This window comes from Theropithecus gelada, unplaced genomic scaffold (assembly GCF_003255815.1).
Source record: "Theropithecus gelada isolate Dixy unplaced genomic scaffold, Tgel_1.0 HiC_scaffold_16248, whole genome shotgun sequence".
Classification (NCBI taxonomy): Eukaryota; Metazoa; Chordata; class Mammalia; order Primates; family Cercopithecidae; genus Theropithecus; species Theropithecus gelada.
The window spans coordinates 26012-45343 of NW_020258044.1; the positions used below are offsets into that span (position 1 = coordinate 26012).

General features: G+C 48.8%; 1 long non-coding RNA gene across 1 annotated transcript in view; it reads right to left on the minus strand.

Moving 5' to 3' along the window:
* The window catches only part of LOC112617426, a 32981-nt gene that overhangs the window by 12836 nt on the left and 813 nt on the right, over positions 1-19332 (minus strand). The window lies entirely within an intron of this gene.

The following is a 19332-nucleotide window of genomic DNA, read 5'->3' on the forward strand; positions in this document are numbered from 1 at the left end:
CTAGTTTGTTCTCCCCAGATCTTCGCAATGTTGGAATTAGTATAAGAGTCCAAAATATTTCACATGGTTTGGCCTTTTTTTTTTTTTTTTTTTTTTTGGAGATGGAGTCTTGCTGTGTCATCCAGGCTGGAGTGCAATGGTATAATCTGGGCTCACTGCAACCTCCACCTCCCAGGTTCAAGCAATTCTCCTGCTTCAGCCTCCCAAGTAGCTGGGGTTTCAGGCATGAACCATCATGCTCAGCTACTTTTTGTATTTTTAGCAGAGATGGCGGTTTCACTATGTTGACCAAGTTGGTCTCGAACTCCTGACCTCAAGTGATCCACCCGCCTTGGCCTCCCAAAATGCTGGGATTATAGGCATGAGCCAACATGCCTGGCTGGTTTGATTTTTTATTGTGGTGAAATACATACAAAAGCCATCGTTTTAACCATTTTCAAGGGAACAATTCAGTTAAGTGCATCCACCACGTTGTACATCCATGTCCCCCATCCATCTCCAGAACGCTTTCATCCTGCAAATATGCAGCACCTTGCTGCACTCCAGGTTTTTTGTCCCACAACAGAGCTGGGCTGAATTACCAATGTGGACTTTGTTCGACAACAGGCTAAAGAGGGAGAAGCCCATGAACCCTGTGAGGAGTGCATGACAGGTGCTCGCAGGATGACAGGGCTCAGGGCCCTCCAGCCACTGCTGCTGCTGCCTGTCCTGCTGGGTGGCCACCCCGTCCCGGGGAGGAAGAGCACTCACAGCTGCTGCTGACCTCCTTCAGTGGCTTCCGCTGGGACTACGACCAGGATGTGGACACCCCTAACCTGGACTGTCTGACCCACGAGGGTGTCAAGACCAAGTACCTCGTGCTGCCCTTTGTCACAGTGACCTCCCCATCCCACTTCACCGCCATCCCAGGTAAGCGCCACTCTGCCCATTTCACCCGATGCCCATCAAAGCCCCAGTGCCCGTCATTCCCTGGGATAAGAAGCAGAGCTCGGTCAGCCCTAGGGAGGCTGAGGGGGCTCCTGCAGCCCATGGCCATGCCGCAGGAGCAGCACCAGGTCCGAATACACTGAGGTGTGGGGATGCAGGGGTGCAGGGATGCAGGGCCGTCACTTAGGCCTCAAGCCCCAGCCTGCAGACAGGACCAGGACCAGGGATGCAGCCACCTGAGGCTCTCCCTACTCCCAGGCCCTTCCCCACCAGGACCAGTGGTCTTCTGTAAAAGTAAGTAATTAAAAGAATGTGACTTTTTTTTTTTTTTTTTTTTGTGACGGGGTCTCACTCTGTTGCCCAGGCTGTAGCTCAGTGGCATAATCATAGCTCAGTGGGGTCTCAAACTCCTGGTCTCAAGCAGTCCTCCCTACCTAAGCCTCCCCAGTAGCTGGGGATACAGACAAGCCACCATGCCTAATTTTCTCAGTTTTTTAGACATTGGGGAGGGGGTGTCTCACGATGTTGCCCAGGCTGGTTTTGAACTCCTGGCCTCAAGTGATCATCCCGCCTCAGCCTCCCAAAGTGCTGAGATTAGAGACATGAGCTACTGTGCCTGGCCTGATCTTTTTTTAAAAAGTAAATAAGGCCGGGCACGGTGGCTTACCCCTGTAATCTCAGCACTTTGGGAAGTCAAGGTGGATGGATCACCTGAGGTCAGGAGTTCAAGACCAGCCTGGCCAACACGGTGAAATGTCGTCTCTCCTAAAAATACAAAAATAAGCCGGGTGGGGTGGCAGACACCTATAACCCCAGCTACTCGGGAGTCTGAGACAGGAAAATCTCTTGAACCCAGGAGGCAGAAGTTGAAGTGAACCGAGATTGTGCCATTGCACTCCAGTTTGGGCAACAGAGCAAGATTCTGTCTCAAAAATAATAAAAATAAAAAGGTAAATAATTAAAATCACTTTTAAAGAATTGTATAAAAATAATAAAACATTCACATTTACAGAGCTCAGTGAGATGAGGTGACTCATACCCTCCAGTGGCGTCCTGGTTCTCTTACATGAGAATTCAAATGTCTTTCTGCAGCCCAAAAGATTCCACGCAGCCTGGCCCCTGGCCCATCTTCTGCCAGCCTCTCTCATCTGTCTCCCTCTCCTTCACTTCCCTCCAGATCAGAAAGGCCTTTTGCCTGTGCCTTCTGCCCTGCTCCCTCCAGCCCCAGGGTCCTGGCCTGTGCTAGTCCAGTCCCTCCAGCTCACCAGGAGCATGCAGTCCAGTCGAGGAGACAGATACCAGACACCCAAACAGGCACACACATCCCGTGACAACTTGGGAGGCACCAAGGAGGAAAAGGAGTTTTCCAGGCATAGACTACAGGGGTAAACTGGCTTCAAAGTAGAGAGGGAGACAGGGGCTCTCTGAGCATGGGGCAGTTGAGTTGAAAGAGATCTCAGAGGACCAGAGCGAGGAAAAGTGTTCCAGGCAGAGGGAACAGCAATTGTGAGGTCTCTGAGACAAAGACCTGGTCATTTCAGAATCCCAGTGGCCACTAAAATAGAGGGACTGCAACCCAAAAAGGAGGGAGAGGGGGCTGCTGGGAAGCAAGGGACTCTGTGTAAGAATCACAATAGCTTCTGTTCCTCAAACACAGGCTTGGTGCCGGCACTGTGTGAAGTCCTTTGCTTTCGTGATCTCTGATACACGGAGATAGCAAAGTCAGTGTCCCATTCTACAGATCGGAAAACTAAGGTTCAGAGGTGCTGAACAGGCCGGGTGCAGTGGCTCACGCCTATAATCCCAGCACTTTGGGAGGCCGAGGTGGGCAGATCACCTGAGGTCAGGAGTTCAAGACCAGCCTGGCCAACAAGGCAAAACCCTGTCTCTACTAAAAGTACAAACATTAGCCAGTTATGGTAGCGCATGCCTGTAATCCCACTGACTTGGGAGGCTGAGACAGGAGAACCGCTTGAACCCGGGAGGTGGAGGTTGCGGTGAGCCGCGATCGTGCCACTGCACTCCAGCCTGGGTGACAGAGCGAGACTCTGTCTCAAAAGCAGCAAAAACAAAACCAGATGCTGAATAACTGACCAGCTGCTCTGCTAGAAAGTGGGGAAGACAGACTTGGAATTGGGGTGTCCCTGGCCACACGGAACTGGTTCTACCTGGTTTTCTGAGCCTGGAAGTCCATCCACAGATCCCCTCATGCAGTGCACCTCAAACAGAGGAAGGTGAGGCACGGTAGAGTGCCTGGCGGCATGAGCCCCACTCCTATCCAGACAGCCGCTTCTTCAGGGGTCTGGGAAGGCTTCTAGAACCTTAGAGATTCCAGGCAAATTGCAGTTGCCTTCTTCTGGGGAGAGGGTTTATCACTCTCATCAGACTCTCAAAGGGGTCCTCGAATCAGAAACTTAAAAAATAGGTTGGCTCACACATGCAGTCTCAGCACTCTGGAAAGCTAAGGCGGACCGATCGCCTGAGGTCGGGAGTTTGAGACCAGCCTGGCCAACGTGGCGAAACTCCATCTCTACTAAAAAAAAAAAAAAAAATACAAAAATTAGCAGAGTGTGGTGGCACACGCCTGTAGTCCCAGCTTCTCAGGAGGCTGAGGCACGAGAATCGCTTGAACCCAGGAGGCAGAGGTTGCAGTGAGCTGAGATTGTGCCATTGCACTCCAGCCTGGGCGGCAGAGTGAGACTCTATCTCAAAAAATTTTTTTTAAAAAAAGAATAGAAACTGAAAAACCAAAGCTGAACAACCACTCACAGGAAGATTTGCTGAGGTAGATTTTTCTACATGCCAACTCTGAGAGGCAAGTCATCTGGGAGCTCTTAGTGCCAGGAAGCAGGAGCCAAATATCCCTTTTCCGGAGAAAGGAAAGCCACTTGCCAGTGGCGTCAACTTCATGACACTTAAAAGATCTCCTGTGGGCAGATCCTGGATGGATCCCTGGGTGCCGAGAATACGATGAGCATAAACTGTCGTAAAGTATGCCCACCTTTTATTTATTCCCAGATTGTGATGAGAAGATAGAAACAGTGAGAGCCAATGTTTAAAATTACAGAATCACCCCACTGCTCTTCTACATTCTGCCAGGGGGACAGAAATGGGTGTAGCTTCAGGCCGGGCATGGGGGCTCATGCCCGTAATCCCAGCACTTTGGGAGGCCGAGGCAGGCGGATCACCTGAGGGTCAGGAGTTCGTGACCAGCCTGGCCAAGATGGTGAAACCCCATCTCTACTAAAAATACAAACGTAGCTGGGTGTGGTGGCGGGTGCCTACAATCCCAGCTACCTGGGAGGCTGAGGCAGGAGAATCGCTTGAATCCGGGAGAGGTTGCAGTGAGCCGAGATCATGCCATTGCACTCCGGCCTGGGTGACAAGAGCGAAACTCCATCTGGAGGAGAGGAGAGGAGGGGAGGGGAGGGGAGAGGAGGGGAGTGGAGGGGAGGGGAGAGGAGAGTAAAGAGGGAGGGAGGAAGGAAAGAAGGAAGGAAGGAAGGAGAAAGGAAGAAAAAGAGAGAGAAAGAAAGAAAGAGAAAGAAAGGAAGAAAGGAAGAAAAAGAAAGAAAGAAAGAAAGAGAAAGAAAGAAAGAAGAAAGAAAGAAAGAAAGAAAGAAAGAAAGAAAGAAAGAAAGAAAGAAAGAAAGAAAGAAAGAAAGAAAGAAAGAAAAAGAAAGAAAGAAAGAAAGAAAGAGAGAAATGGGTAAGACTTCAGTGAAGGATAATCTGGCAAAATCAGATAGTGCACTAGACACAGGGGCTCACATAATCCCAGCGCTTTGGGAAGCCAAGGGGAGAGAATCGTTTCAGCCCAGCAGTTTGAGACCAGCCTGGGCAATATCGCGAGACCTCATCTCTAAAAAAATACAAAAATTAGCCGGGCTTAGTGGTGCACATCTGTAGTCCCAGCTACTGTGGAGGCTAAGGTGAGAGAACTGTTTGAGCCTGGGAGGTTGAGGCTGCAGTGAGCTGTGATCACACCACTGCACTCTAGCCTGGGTGACAGTGCAAGATCCTGTCTCAAAAAAAATTTTTTTAATGCATTAACTTTCTTATTTGGCAATTCCACTTGTAGGACTTTGTCCTGCTGACATATTTGCTCGGTGGTAAGGGATGTACAAACAAAGTTATTCACTGCCTACAAATAACAAACTGGTGTAACAGAAAATCTTCATTCACTCACTGTAGAAACAGCATGTTCCTGTGTGCCTCTTATTTATAACCAGATATACCATTTATTGAGCTGGGAAACATTTACTCTGCTTCAACATTAAAACAGCTTTTTGGTCACATGTGGTGGCTCATGCCTATAATCTCAGCACTTTGGGAGACCAAGGCAGGAGGATTGCTTGAGCCCAGGAGTTCAAGACCAGCCTGGGCAACATAGCAAGAAATTAAAATAAAAAGTTAGCCATCTCTGCAAGAAATTAAAATAAAAAGTTAGCCAGGTGTGGTGGTGCACACCCATGGTTCCAGCTACTCAGGAGGCTGAGGTGGGAGAATCGCTTGAGCCCAGGAGGTCAAGGCTGCAGTGGGTTATGACTGTGCCACTGCCCTCCAACCTGGGTGATGCAGTGAGACCCTGCCCTCCACCCACAAACCAAGGAAAAGGCTTCTTAACCTCAGCTCTATTGACATTTAGGGCAGGATCATTCTGTATCACATGGCGTTGTTCTGAGCACTGTGGGATGTTACCAGCTTTCCTGCCCTCTGCCAACTAGATGGATGCCATTGGCACCCTTCTCCCATTGTGACAACCAGAAATATCTCCAGACCCTGCCAAGTGCCTGCCGGGGGCCAAATTCACCCTCAGCTGAGAACCAGTGCCTTAACTATACACCATGTTGAACCCAGTACCTGGCTTCAGAAAATGTCCAGCAGGTTCCACAATCATCAGCTCCTTCAATTCTCTAAACACTGACAGCAAGTCAGGCAGGTTCCTTCCTGAAAGGTGAGAAATCAGAGGCTGAGGTCACACAGGTGGGGAGAGGCAGGGCAGGATCCCAACTCAGCCCTGGATGGTTCCAGCAACTGGGTCGCCCATCCCTGTCCCTGCCACCCCCAGCCGCCCTCCTCCAGCCTCAGCCTTCATGTGTCTTTGGTTCTCATTAAGTAATCATTACGAACCCCTGTGAATTTCACCCAGCTCCCAGCTTCCAGGCAACAGATATAGATCCTGAATATGTTGCTTTACTGAAACAGAGGGCACCCGGGACCCGGCAAACCACTGGCATTTGTCTTCAGTGGCTGGGCTCAAGCCGACCTCTGTCTGACTCCAGTGTGGAAAGGAATTATCCACAATAGAAAAAATAATGGATAAAAATTGGTGCTGCCAGCACCCAAAGACCTCATCAGATTCCAGGGGGTAGGCTGGACAAAAACTATGATAAAGGGGGTTCCCTCAAGCCAGCCACTTATTAACTGCAGTTTAAAACAAGGGGGATTGGTGGTGAGGCGGGGGGATCCCTGTTTCACAGCTGGGCTGCAGTACCATGCACAGGTCCAGTTAGGGTTCAGGTCCAAGAAGCCATGTAGACAGCCCTTCAAGCTGCCTAGACAGAGTCCTGCGGGTGCCAGAAACTTGGTAGTCCCAAACAAGAAACAAAGCCGGCAGAGTCCAATCCCCCCGGCACAAGAGCCCTTCTAGGAGAGACTCCCTGAGACAGAGAGCTGACTTCACCGCCCAGATTCTCCCCACGGCACATGGCATCTCTGCAAAACCCAGCCTGTTGTACGCACTATGCGCCTGTGGAGGTGCACGGCGCAGACACCTCAGACTTCACCCGGGAGACAGGATCACATGACCCTCATCAGCTTTCCCTGCTGCTGATGAAAAGAAGTCTTCCTGGAGAGTTCTTTGAGAGGGCTGATGCTGTATTCCTTGTTTCACTCAGGGAATACTGTTTGAGCTTCTACTTTGGTCCAGGCAGTGGGAATGGTGGCCAACGACAGAACTCATGTGTCTTGGGAATGGTGCCATCTTCCCAGGGCTTGTCCCATGACATGGGGCTCAGGTCCCCTCCACTCTCTGATCCCATAGATCTTTTTGTGAGGATGGCTTCCTTTTCTCTGTAGTTCAGTCCAGGGAGAAGGATAAAAAGTCCCTTTTGGGAGGATGCTTTCACTGCTTCGCTTCCTTTCTCTGACAGCTCAGGGAATCAGAAGACAAGGGAGATGACATTTGTTGTTGTTTTGTTGTTGTTGTTGTTTTGGAGACACGGTCTTACTCTATCGCCCAGGCTGGAGTGCAGTGGTGTGATCACAGCTCACCACAGCCTTGACCTTCTGGGTTCAAGCAATCCTCCTGCCTCAGCCTCCTGAATAGCTGAGACTACAAGTGTGTACCACCATGCCCAACTAATTTTTAATTTGTTTTTTTAGAAATGGGATCTCACTATGTTGCTCAGGCTGGTCTCAAACCCCTGGGCTCAAGTGATCCTTCTGCTTTGGCCTCCCAAAGTGTTAGGATTTCAAGCGTGAGCCCCCACACCCAGCCAAGACTGTGTTCTTACTCACCTAGTATCCCATAAGACTTTCCCAATGCCCCAGCTCCTCCATGGCTCCTGGAAGGGGCTAAGCTTGTGAAGCTCCAGGTCACAGGGAGTCTCTGTTTTCCTCCAGGACATTCTTTCCCAGAAGCAAGGAGTCCAAAGGTGCCAGCAATTTGAATGAGGAAAAGGCTCAGGGAGAAAGGATTTTTAAAAACATTGGCCATTGACTCCAAATATCCTGCCTCATCATCTCTCCACTCCAGAAACGTTTCGCATGCTTACAAAGGGTGTTTGTTCTTCCTCTAAGTATTTGCCTCCAGCCCCACCTGCAAGAAGGTAGAAGTAGGGCCTCTGCCTGGGATCGTAACTCTCAAATACAAGGCAAGACCTGCCTCTCCTCCAACATCCCCAGGACTGAAGGACTGCGCAAGTCTGCATATGGATCGAACTTCTCCCTCCCTTATCTGAAGGGACTTACTTCCTTCAAGACACTTTTCTTCTTCCCACCTGGCTCCACGCTCCCACCCAGTCATCCCCCAACCCATCTCTCCCCACCTCCATGCCACACAAGAGGGGCTTGACCACAGCGCCTGGAAGTTCCTTAAAAATGAATGGTGTGTCGGGCTGGGCGCAGTGGCTCACGCCAGTAACCCCAGCACTTTGGGAGGCCGAGGCAGGTGGATCACTTGAGGTCAGGAGTTCGAGACCAGCCTGGCCAACATGGTGAAACCCCATCTCTACTAAAAACACAAAAATTAGCTGCGTGTGATGGCACATGCCTGTAGTCCCAGCTACTTGGGGGGCTGAGGCAAGGGAATCACTTGAACCCAGGAGGCAGAGGTTACAGTGAGGCAAGATTGCACCACTACACTCCAGCCTGGGCGATAGAGTGAGACTCTGTCTCAAAAAAAAAAAGAAAAAAAAAATCGAATGGTACGATTAGCACATGGTTAACTTATGATTTTTTAAAAATGGAATGATGTATTCATTGTCTAAGCTGCATAACAAATCAACACAAATTTAGCAGCTTAAAACACCCATCTATTACCTCTCCTTTCCCATGGGTCAGGAGTCTGGGGGTGCAGCTTTAGCTGGGTCCTCTGTTCAGGTTCTTACAAGGTTATGATCAAGGTGTCGGCTGGAATTAGGGTCTCATATGAGGCTTGGGGCCTTCTCCCAACCTCACATGGTTGTTGGCAGAATTTATTTCCATTCAACTGTGGAACTCACGCGACTGGCTTCTTCAAAACCAGCCGGGCGCGGTAACTCACGCCTGTAATCCCAGCACTTTGCGGGGCTGAGGCAGGTGAATCACCTGAGGTCAGGAGTTCCCGACTAGCCTGGCCAACATGGTGAAACCCATCCCTACTAAAAATACAAAAATCAGCCACGCATGGTGGTGCACACCTATAATCCCAGCTACACAGAAGGCTAAGACGGGAGAACTGCTTGAACCCAGGAAGCAGAGGTTGCAATGAGCCAAGATCATGCCACTGCACTCCAGCCTGGGCGACAGAGTGAGACTCCATCTCCGGAAAAAAAAAGAAAAAAGAAAAAACAGTCTGGAGGGAGTCTCTCCCCTCCAGACCCTCACTGAAGACCTCACCTGAAGGTGTCAGGCCCACCCTAAATAATCTCCCTTTTGATTAACTCAAAGTGAGCGAAGTAGGGGCTTAGTTACATCTGCAAAATCCCCTCAACTTTTCCATAGGTATAGATTAGAAGCAAGCCAGGGGTCCTGCCCACACTCCAGGGGAGAGGAGATGACACAAGGCATTTATCCAGGGCAAGAACCTAGGGGGTCATCTCAGAATTCTGCCTTCCACAAATAGATCCTCGGTGGAGCTCACATGCCTGGGCGAGCACCAGCCTTTGTTTAAAGGCAACAGAGCATGGTGCCCCGGCTCAGATCTCCAGCAAGCCCTGAGAATGACGGTCCAGTCTCTGAGCCCAGGGCCAACGCAGCAGGAGCTTTGGGCGCACATGGGGGCTGTCTTTGAAGTAAGTCATGACATCTGTATTAGACCCTATCTGTTGCTTAGGCAAAAATGATGATGATTTAGAAGAAGATGGAGAGAAGAGGAGAGTTCATTTAAAAGTACTTATGTTCATTCCCTAGGGCTGCCACAACCAAGTACCACAAGCTGGGTGACTTGAAACAAGAGAAATTCACTGTCTTGTGGCTCTGGTGGCCAGCAGTCTGAAATGGAGGTGCCAGCAGGGTCACACTCCCTCCTGCACTTGGAGGGGAGTCCTGCCTTGCCTCTTCCTAGCTTCCCGTGGTCTCCTGGCAGTCTTCGGCATTCCTTGGTTTGCAGACTCATCAGTCCAATCTTCCGTCCGATCCATGGCCTTCTTCTCTGTGTCTCTCTGATTGGGCGTGTCCTCTCCTCTTCTATAAAGATACCAGTCATTCACTTAGGGCCCTCCCTCCACCAGGATGACTTCATTCTAATCAACAGCATCTGTAATAACCCTATTTCTTTTTTTTTTTTTTTTTTTTTGAGACAGAGTTTCATTCTTGTTGCCCAGGCTGGAGTGCAATGGCACAATCTCAACTCACTGCAACCTCTGCCTCCCAGGTTCAAGCAATCGTCCTGCCTCAGCCTCCCACGTAGCTGTGATTACAGGTATGCACCACCACACCCAGCTAATTTTATATTTTTAGTAGAGATGGGGTTTCTCTATGTTGGTCAGGCTGGTCTCCAACTCCTGACCTCAGGTAATCCGCCCGCCCTGACCTCCCACAGTGCTGAGATTATAGGCATGAGCCACCGTGCCCGGCCTGCAATAACTCTATTTCTATATAAGGTCATATTCTGAGCTACTAGAATTTAGGATTTCAACATTCTTTGAGGGGGACTCAATTTAACCCATAAGAATACTATGTGGACCACACATGGTGCCTCACACCTGTTATCCCAGCACTTTGGGAGGTTGAGGCAGGAGGATCATTGCTCAGGGCCTGGGGGAATACCAGGTGCATAAGAACACAGCCTTGGCTGGGTGTGGGGGCTCACACCTGTAAGTCTGGGAAGCTAAGGCAGGGCGACTTCTTGAGCCCAGGAGCTTGAGGCCAACCTGGGTGACATAGTGAGATCTTATTTCTTAAAAATATATATATATATATATAAATATATATAATTAACTGGGTATGGTGGTACCCGCCTACAGTCCCAGCTACTCAGGAGGCTGAAGCAGGAGGGTCGCTTGAGCCCCGAAGGTCAAAGCCGTGGCGAGCTGTGATTGCACCACTGCACTCCAGCCTGGGCAATAGAGCAAGACCCTGTGTCAAAAAAAAAAAAAAAAAAAACTCATCTCCCTTGTCTTCTGATTTCCTAAGCTGTCACAGAAAGGAAGCGAAGCAGTGAAAGCATCCCCCAAAAAGGGACTTTTCAAAACCAGCCTAAGCAACATAGCAAGACCTTGTCTCTAGGAAGTACTTAAATTTGAAGAAAAAAAAAAAAAAAAAACAGTACTATGGCATAGTTGACAGCTACAGGTGTGGCTACATCCAGGTTCTCAAACTATATCATCAGAATGGCCCCTCACCCACCTGTCGCTTTCCATTTTACTTTAAGTGTGAACATGAAACTCCCAAGATTGTCTCTCCTTCGGCTCATCTGCTTCTCAGACCCAATCGGTGTGGCCAGGGTGGTGGAAGGATACTGACATCCAGGCTGGGACCACATGCCCCAGCCCCAGATCAGGGTGGGGAGTGGCCGGTCCCACACATGCCGTGGGGGACTAGTGACTCCTCGGTGGACAATCAGGGACTGTCACTGGAGAGGAGCGATGGAAGAAAGGCTGACACACTGCGGTGTATCTCCTGCACCAGCCTGGGCCCCGATGTCTTGAGAATGGGGGTTTGCAGTCTGATGGAGGGCAATCCCAACTCCATCTGCGGGGCTGCCCGCAGTACATGGACCCCCACTGGATGTGCTGACCACACGTGCAAACAGCCACCTCCCAGCCCTACTCCCTGCAGTTCCCCTGAACCCTGTCAAAATTCCCCTCAGTTCTCACCAAGATTAAAAGCAATGCTGACGGTGAACGGCTCATTCTGCTATTTTAAATCTCTTGATTCCTTCTCTCTCCAGAACTCTGTGCTTATTGCTCCATCACTGGTAATGACAATGAACATTTTCACAATCTCGGTTTTTATTGCAAAGTGACTGAGGACCAGTTAGAATAAGTTATGTTACAGAAACTAAAGAAATCCCGTCAAACAAATGGTGTGTAATAGGAAGTCTTAGGGCAGCCATGTATAGTTTCTCCCCCAATGAATCAATTGAAAATGAGAAGCTCTTACCGCCATGTTCCGGGCAGAAGCTATCAAAAGTGTAAGCCATGGTATTATAATCTGATGATTTTACCTCCGTCAAATGGATATGGCCCAGGGGTGAAAAGTGGATGCTCTGTAACTAGATGATGGTCAAGAGTTATAAAAATGAGGTCCTCTCTGTTCAACATTTCTCCTTTCTTGAAAGGACACTCAATGTCATGCTCCTGGCCTCTAATGGCCAGAAATAAAGTTCCTCCCAGTTCCAGAGCATGCCAGGGCAACCCCAAAACCAGAGCAACTACTTATAGCCACGTAGACTATGTACTGTGCAATTCCTGGGGTGGCATTTTCATAAATATGTGGGTGGCGCCCCCTGGAGGTGTGCAATGCACAATGTGCAGAAATGGTAAGTCATCGTATCCCAAAGTCCACCAAGAAGAGGTAAACAAAATTCCCATTGATGTTGTCGTCAGTCATGAATCTGCCTTTTCCTCATGGGACGGGAAAAAACAATTTGGCCAAATGTGCTTGGATGATCTCTTAAGATGGAATCAGGGTCTCTCACTTTCAGCACTATTGACATTTGGGGCTGGATCATTCTTTTGTCTTAGTGGGGGTTGTCCAGAGCATTGTAGGATGTTCAGCAGCAGCCCTGGCCTCTACCCACTAGATGCCAGTAGCACCACCTCCTCCAGCTGTAACAACCAAAATTGTCTCCAGACATAGCTACATGGTCTCTGGGGAGCAAAATCACCCCCGGTTGAGAAGCCCTCAAGTAAAGACATGATACGCAGATCACAGGTAAGCAAGACAGCCTAAGGGCCACACATGTGATGCTGCACCCATGACAAAGACAGAGTCTTACAGAGGTGAGAGAGGTGGAGAGAGAGAAAGCAAATGAAGTTCCTGCTGCCGAGAGCAACAGATGCCAACTAGATGTTGTTGGAAACTGAGTTAAAAGATGCTAAGGCCGGGCGCGGTGGCTCAAGCCTGTAATCCCAGCACTTTGGGAGGCCGAGACGGGTGGATCATGAGGTCAGGAGATCGAGACCATCCTGGCTAGCACGGTGAAAACCCGTCTCTACTAAAAAATACAAAAAACTAGCTGGGCGCGGAGGTGGGCGCCGGTAGTCCCAGCTACTCAGGAGGCTGAGGCAGGAGAATGGCGTGAACCCAGCAGGTGGAGCTTGCAGTGAGCCGAGATCCGGCCACAGCACTCCAGCCTGGGCGACAGAGCGAGACTCCGTCTCAAAAAAAAAAAAAGATGCTAAGAAGCCATCAGCTCCCATACTGCCCTCCAGGGACTTCGCTGCCGAAAAAGGCCTGGAAATCAGCAAAGCCCCCAACACAGGTGCACTGAGCAAAGAAACCACAGATTGAGACAAAAAACACATTCCCTCGAAGACTAGTCATTTCCAAGAGGGGAGAAAAAGTGGAGTCACGGAAAACAATTGAGGCTGGGTACAGCGACTCACACCTGTGATCCCAGCACTTTGGGAATGCTCCCAGGCGCAGACGGGAGGATTGCTTGAGCTCATGAGTTCAAGACCAGCCTGGGTGACGTAGCAAGACCTTGCCTCTACAAAAAGTGAAAAAATTAGCCAGGCGTAGTGATACATGCCTGTGGTCTCAGCTACTCGGGAGGCTCAGGTGGGAGGATCACTTGAGCCCACGAGGTAGAGGCTGCAGTGAGCTGGGATCGCACCACTGCACTCCAGCCTGGGCTATAGCATGAGATCCTGTCTCAAAAGAGAAAAAAAATTAAAGAAAATTAAGGCCAGGCACGTTGGCTCATGCCTGTAATTTCCAGCACTTTGGGAGGCCGAGATGGGCAGATCACGAGGTCAGGAGATCGCGACCACCCTGGCTAACATGGTGAAACCCTGTCTCTACTAAAAATATAAAACATTAGCCGGACATGGTGGTGGGAGCCTATAGTCCCAACTACTCTGGAGGCTGAGGCGGAAGAATGGTATGAACTCGGGAGGCGGAGCTTGCAGTGACTGAGATCACACCACTGCACTCCAACCTGGGCGGCAGACCGAGACTCTGTCTCAAAATAAAAAAAAAGAAAATTAAAAATTTTTTTGAGACCAAGTCTCGCTGTGTCACCCAGGCTGGAGTGTAATGGTGCAATCTCGGCTCACTGCAACCTCCGTCTCCTGGGTTCAAGTGATTCTCACACCTCAACCTCATGCCTCAACATGACTACAGGCTTGTCGTCACCATGCCTGGCTAATTTTTGCATTTTTTAGTAGAAACGGGGTTTCGCCATGTTGTCCAGGATGGTCTTGAACTCCTAGGCTCAAGAAATCTACACACCTCAGCCTCCCAAAATGCTGAGATTACAGGCATGAGCCACCGTGCCCAACCTCTAACTTCATTATGGAAATTTCCCATATGCACAAAAAGTAGGGAGAGAATTGTACCATGAACCCCCATGCACCCATCATCCCACTGTAAGAACTTGTCAACATTTCGCCAGTCTCATTCCAATTCCCACTTTTCTTTTCCTTCTTGCTATTTTAGAATATTTTAAAGCAAATGCCAGACATGTCATTTCACCCACATCCATGACACACCAGGGTGCATTCTTGATGTAAGGGTTTTGTTTTGTTTTATAACCCCCATGCCATTGCCACAGTGAATAGGTTTAACATGAAGAAACTAAGATTCTTGCAGGTGGAGAAAAGATCTAATTACCACCTTAAAGCCTCTCCTACTAGCGCTTCGAAGATCTGAACATGTATGCAAATCACCTGGGCATCTTGTTAAAATGCAGATTCTGGCCCAGCAAGTCCTCCCGGGTGAGCCCGGAGAGTCTTCAGTTCCAAAAGCTCCCAGGTGACGCAGTGCTGCGGGTCCATGGATCACGCAAGAGGAAGGGTCGGCCCAACACCCACAGCAATTGGATGCAAAGTCCTGACTGTTCCGGATTGCAGGGCCTTCAGTGAACGGGGAAGCTGCGGATCACTTGGGAAAGAAGGGAGGTTTTTCGTACCAGCTCCAGGCCCTGTAGAACTGCCAGGGAATAACAGACACAAGGTCAGCAAAGTCCAACCAAGAGCACGAGCACATTCATATTCCACAGCCCCCGCAGCAAAGAACCATGAAGTGGGCGGCTTCAAACAATGTCTGGGCCGGGTGCTGTGGCTCACACCTAAATAATCTCAGCACTTTGGGAGGCCGAGGTGGGTGGATCACTTGAGGCCAGGAATTCGAGACCAGCCTGGCCAATACGGCTAAACCTCGTCTCTACTAAAACTACAAAAATTAGCCGTGCATGGTGGCAGGCAACTGTAGTCCCAGCTACTTGGGAGGCTGAGGCAAGAGAATGGCTTGAGCCCAGGAGGTGGAGGTTGCAGTGAACTGAGCTCGTGCCACTGCGCTCCAGACGGGGCAACAAAGCAAGGATCTATCTTAAAAAAAAAAAAAAAAAAAAAAAAAAAAAAAAAACATGTCTGGAGGCCAAAGTCCAAAATCAATCAAATGTCAGCAGGACCATGCTCCTTCAGAGTTCTAGGGGAGAATCCATTCCTTGCCTCTTCCAGCTTGTAGAGGCTACTAGAATTCCTCAACTTGTGGCCGCATGATCCAGTCTCTGCAGTCACCTTGCCTCCTCCTCTTCTGTCTGGGTCTCCTCCCCTGGAGGAAGACTGCCCTTTTTTTTTTTTTTTTTTTTGAGACAGAGTTTCACTCATTGCCCAGGCTGGAGTGCAATGGCACGACCTCAGCTCACTGCAACCTCTTCCTGGGTTCAAGCAACTCTCCTGCCTCAGCGTCCCGAGTAGCTGGGATTACAGGCATGTGCCACCATGCCTGGCTAATTTTGTATTTTTAGTAGAGACGGGGTTTCTCCATGTTGGTCAGGCTGGTCTCGAACTCCTGACCTCAGGTGATCCACCCACCTCGGCCTCTCAAAGTGCTGAGATTACAGGCGTGAGCCACTGCGCCCAGACAAGAGTGTCCTCTTATAAGGACACTTGTCTTTAGATTTACAGCCTACTTAAAATACTCCAGGATAATCTCATCCCAAGATCCTTAATCACATCTGCAAAGACCCTTTTTCCAAATAATGCCACATCCACAGATTCTAGGCACAAGGATCCGAATATATCTTGTGCGAAGCCACCATTCAGCTCACTAGGCTAGAAATAGGAAAAACAACGAAGTAACACAAGGCACAGAAGAAGGAACAGATGCAGCTTGTGTGGCAGTGGCCATCAAGGCAGGCTGGGGTAAAACTGTGTTAACAGAACCCCCAGATGGAACTCAAGTGTGGCCGTCTGCTCCCAGCTACTCAGAGAAGGTTTCTGTTTTTGACAGTAGAGTAAGAAAAGAGGTGGGAAGAGAGATAGCCCATTCTCTGTTGGCCTAATTCCTAAGGAATCGTGGCTCTGCCTTCAGGCCATTCTCAAGTCTTGTTCAAAGATAAAATGATTTATTGATGGCCGTAATTAAAAAGCAATGCCAACAGAAGCAGCGTCAGCATTTTTCATTTGTACTTACACATGAGCAAGAGCAGTTTAGGGAAACGGGTGCCTTCAGGTTCTAGTTTATCCATCTAGAAAAGGGCTGCCTTCTTGGAATGCTAGTCCTGGGGAGAAGCCTTGTTGCTATAGCAGGAATTGATACAGTTTTCAATTCCGATTTGTACACGGAGCTACCTGTCCTCGTTTTAAGCACTTCCGGTTTGTTCTGGGTTCGGTGGGTAAGCAATGAGCAGAACTCTGGCGAGGAGGATTTGGGGCAAGCGTAGTTTTCATGCCCCGGAGGGAGCTGTTTTTCCCCCCCCGTGTCTGGACCGCGATTCAGAATGGGCTTCTCTGCTCACGATGGGAGTGCTGGGCTGATTTAAGGCGGGTAATTGACTTGAGTTGGTGGCTACTTTTATACTAGCTGCTTAACGAGCTATTTTCTTCATTAGTTTCGGGCACATGAGCTTAATGAAGCCTTGGACCTCCCAAATTACAAGGAAAATATATAGCTTATATGGTAAGTTAGTTCAAAGGAGTTAGTGAACGAACACAGTAGGGCCACAAATTATTGTTAAAGAATTGTTAAAGACATGAATGCATGGAAGTGTATCTATGTCCAAATGAACTCTCTGCAATTATACTGTTCCACCTGAAAATCAGTAAATAGAAATTCAGCAAATGCTTGGACAGGGGACACTCTCAGAAGTATTCTAAGGAGCATGGTTTCTTTTCATATCACTAAAGTAATCTTTTCCCAGATTCACTCTGGAATAAATCTTATGATACCTACTTGTTCTGATTGTACTTAACCACCAGCAAATAAGGTGGGGGCAGTGGTAAGGGGAGCTGTTGAATTAAATTAAACATCTGTTGAATACCTACTGAGGATAAAGCCCTGTGCTTTGTGCCAGGGAGATTCCAGAATAAACGAGGCAGAGATCCACTCTCAGGAAGCTTGCAAACTAATGGAGAAAACACATTTGCAGGCAATTACTTGCAGTAAAAGAGAAAATGAGGCCGGGTACAGTGACTCACACCTGTAATCCCAGCACTTTGGGAGGCCGACGTAGGTGGATCACTTGAGGTCAGGAGTTCAAGACCAGCCTGGCCAACATGGCAAAACTCTGTCTCTACTAAAAATACAAAAAAAAAAAAAAAAAAATTAGCCAAGCTTGATGGTGTGCACCTGCAATCCCAGCTACTTGGGAGGCTGAGGCACAAGAATCACTTAAACCCAGGAGGTGAACACTGTAGCGAGCTGAGATCCCACCACTGCACTTCAGCCTAGGCAACAGAGTGCGACTCTGTCAAAAAAAAGGAAATAAGATTGGTGCTGAATGGGAAATCTAAGCAGGATGGATTGGCAGGAGAGTGCCCATTTGCCCAGCTCCAATGCAACTTTTCACAACCATGACGATATTGCAAGGACGCCCATTCCTCATGGAATCTGAAGCCCCATGAAGGCTTGAGTCTGGAGACTGGTTCAGTCTTGACTTTAAGATCAGGGGATACAAGGAATGATCTGCATCTATCCCAGGCCAATAGTCCACCCAAAACTCTAGATCTGAGATGATGAGAAAAAGCAAGTCATGAATCATGTCAGCCATTTCATCATCATCATCATCATCATCACCATCATCACCATCAAAAACAAAAGACAGACCTATCACCGTCTTGTGTGCCTGGCTCTCGTCTTAGTTCAAAATATAGAAGTAGGCCGGGCGCAGTGGCTCAAGCCTGTAATCCCAGCACTTTGGGAGGCCGAGACGGGCGGATCACGAGGTCAGGAGATCAAGACCATCCTGGCTAACACAGTGAAACCCCGTCTCTACTAAAAAAAATACAAAAAACTAGCCGGGCGAGGTGGCGGGCACCTGTAGTCCCAGCTACTCGGGAGGCTGAGGTAGGAGAATGGCATAAACCCGGGAGGCGGAGCTTGCAGTGAGCTGAGATCTGGCCACTGTACTCCAGCCTGGGTGACAGAGCGAGACTCCGTCTCAAAAAAAAAAAAATATATATATATATATATATATACACACACACACACACACACACACACATACACACACACACATATAGAATTAAATTCTATGACCAGCAAACAAGCACCAAAATAGCTCTTGTCACTCGTGTCTGCCACCATGTAAGACATGCCTTTTGCCTTCTGCTATGATTTTGAGGCTTCTTTGGCCACATGGAACGGTGAGCCCAGTAACCTCTTTTTCTTTATAAATTACCCAGTCTTGAGTAACAAAAGAGTGGTTTGTCCACAACATCAATGAACGATGCTATCTCTTGTTTCCAAGTACGTATCATTTGAGAGGTTTGGATAAACAACAACCTAAAATAAATAAGCACTAAGCAAACTCAGGGCCACATAACCCTTGTGGTGAGGTAACTGACAATGGGTACAACTGGGACAGTTTACTGTTAAATCACTTCTATCTACATGTGCCCAAGCAGTGAGATACTTGGTTTTAATCCTAAAAAATCATGGTGCACATTTATTCCTGCCTTCCAAATGGGCTCTAACGTCACCTCCTCAGGGAAGCCCTCTTTTCTGTGCTTCTACTCTGCTTTTTTTCAGCATTTAGTAGAGCGCCAGTCATCATCCGTACCTGGGAACAATGATTGTAAGAAACAGAAACCCATGTGCATGAGCTCGAGGAAAAGGAGCACACCTTATCTTTAACAGGCAAACTCATGGGCAAACAAATGAGAGGCCATGAGAGAATGGAAACTGCAGTTACAAAAACCAAAATTCCTCTTTCTGGCTCTCAGAAGCCCATGGTTTTTTCTTTTTTTTTTTTTGAGACGGACTCTCGCTCTGTCACCCAGGCTGGAGTGCAGTGGCTCAATCTCGGCTCACTGCAAGCTCCACCTCGCGGGTTCACGCCATTCTCCTGCCTCAGCCTCCGAGGAGCTGGGACTACAGGTGCCCGCCACCACGCCCAGCTAATTTTTTGTATTTTTAGTAGAGACGGGGCTTCACTGTGTTAGCCAGGGTGGTCTCGATCTCCTGACCTCGTGATCTACCCACCTCGGCCTCCCAAAGTGTTGGGATTACATGCGTGAGCCACCACGCCCGGCCGCCCATGGTCTTTCTTATCAGCCCTGTGGACTTTCTTTTTTTTTTTTTTTTTTT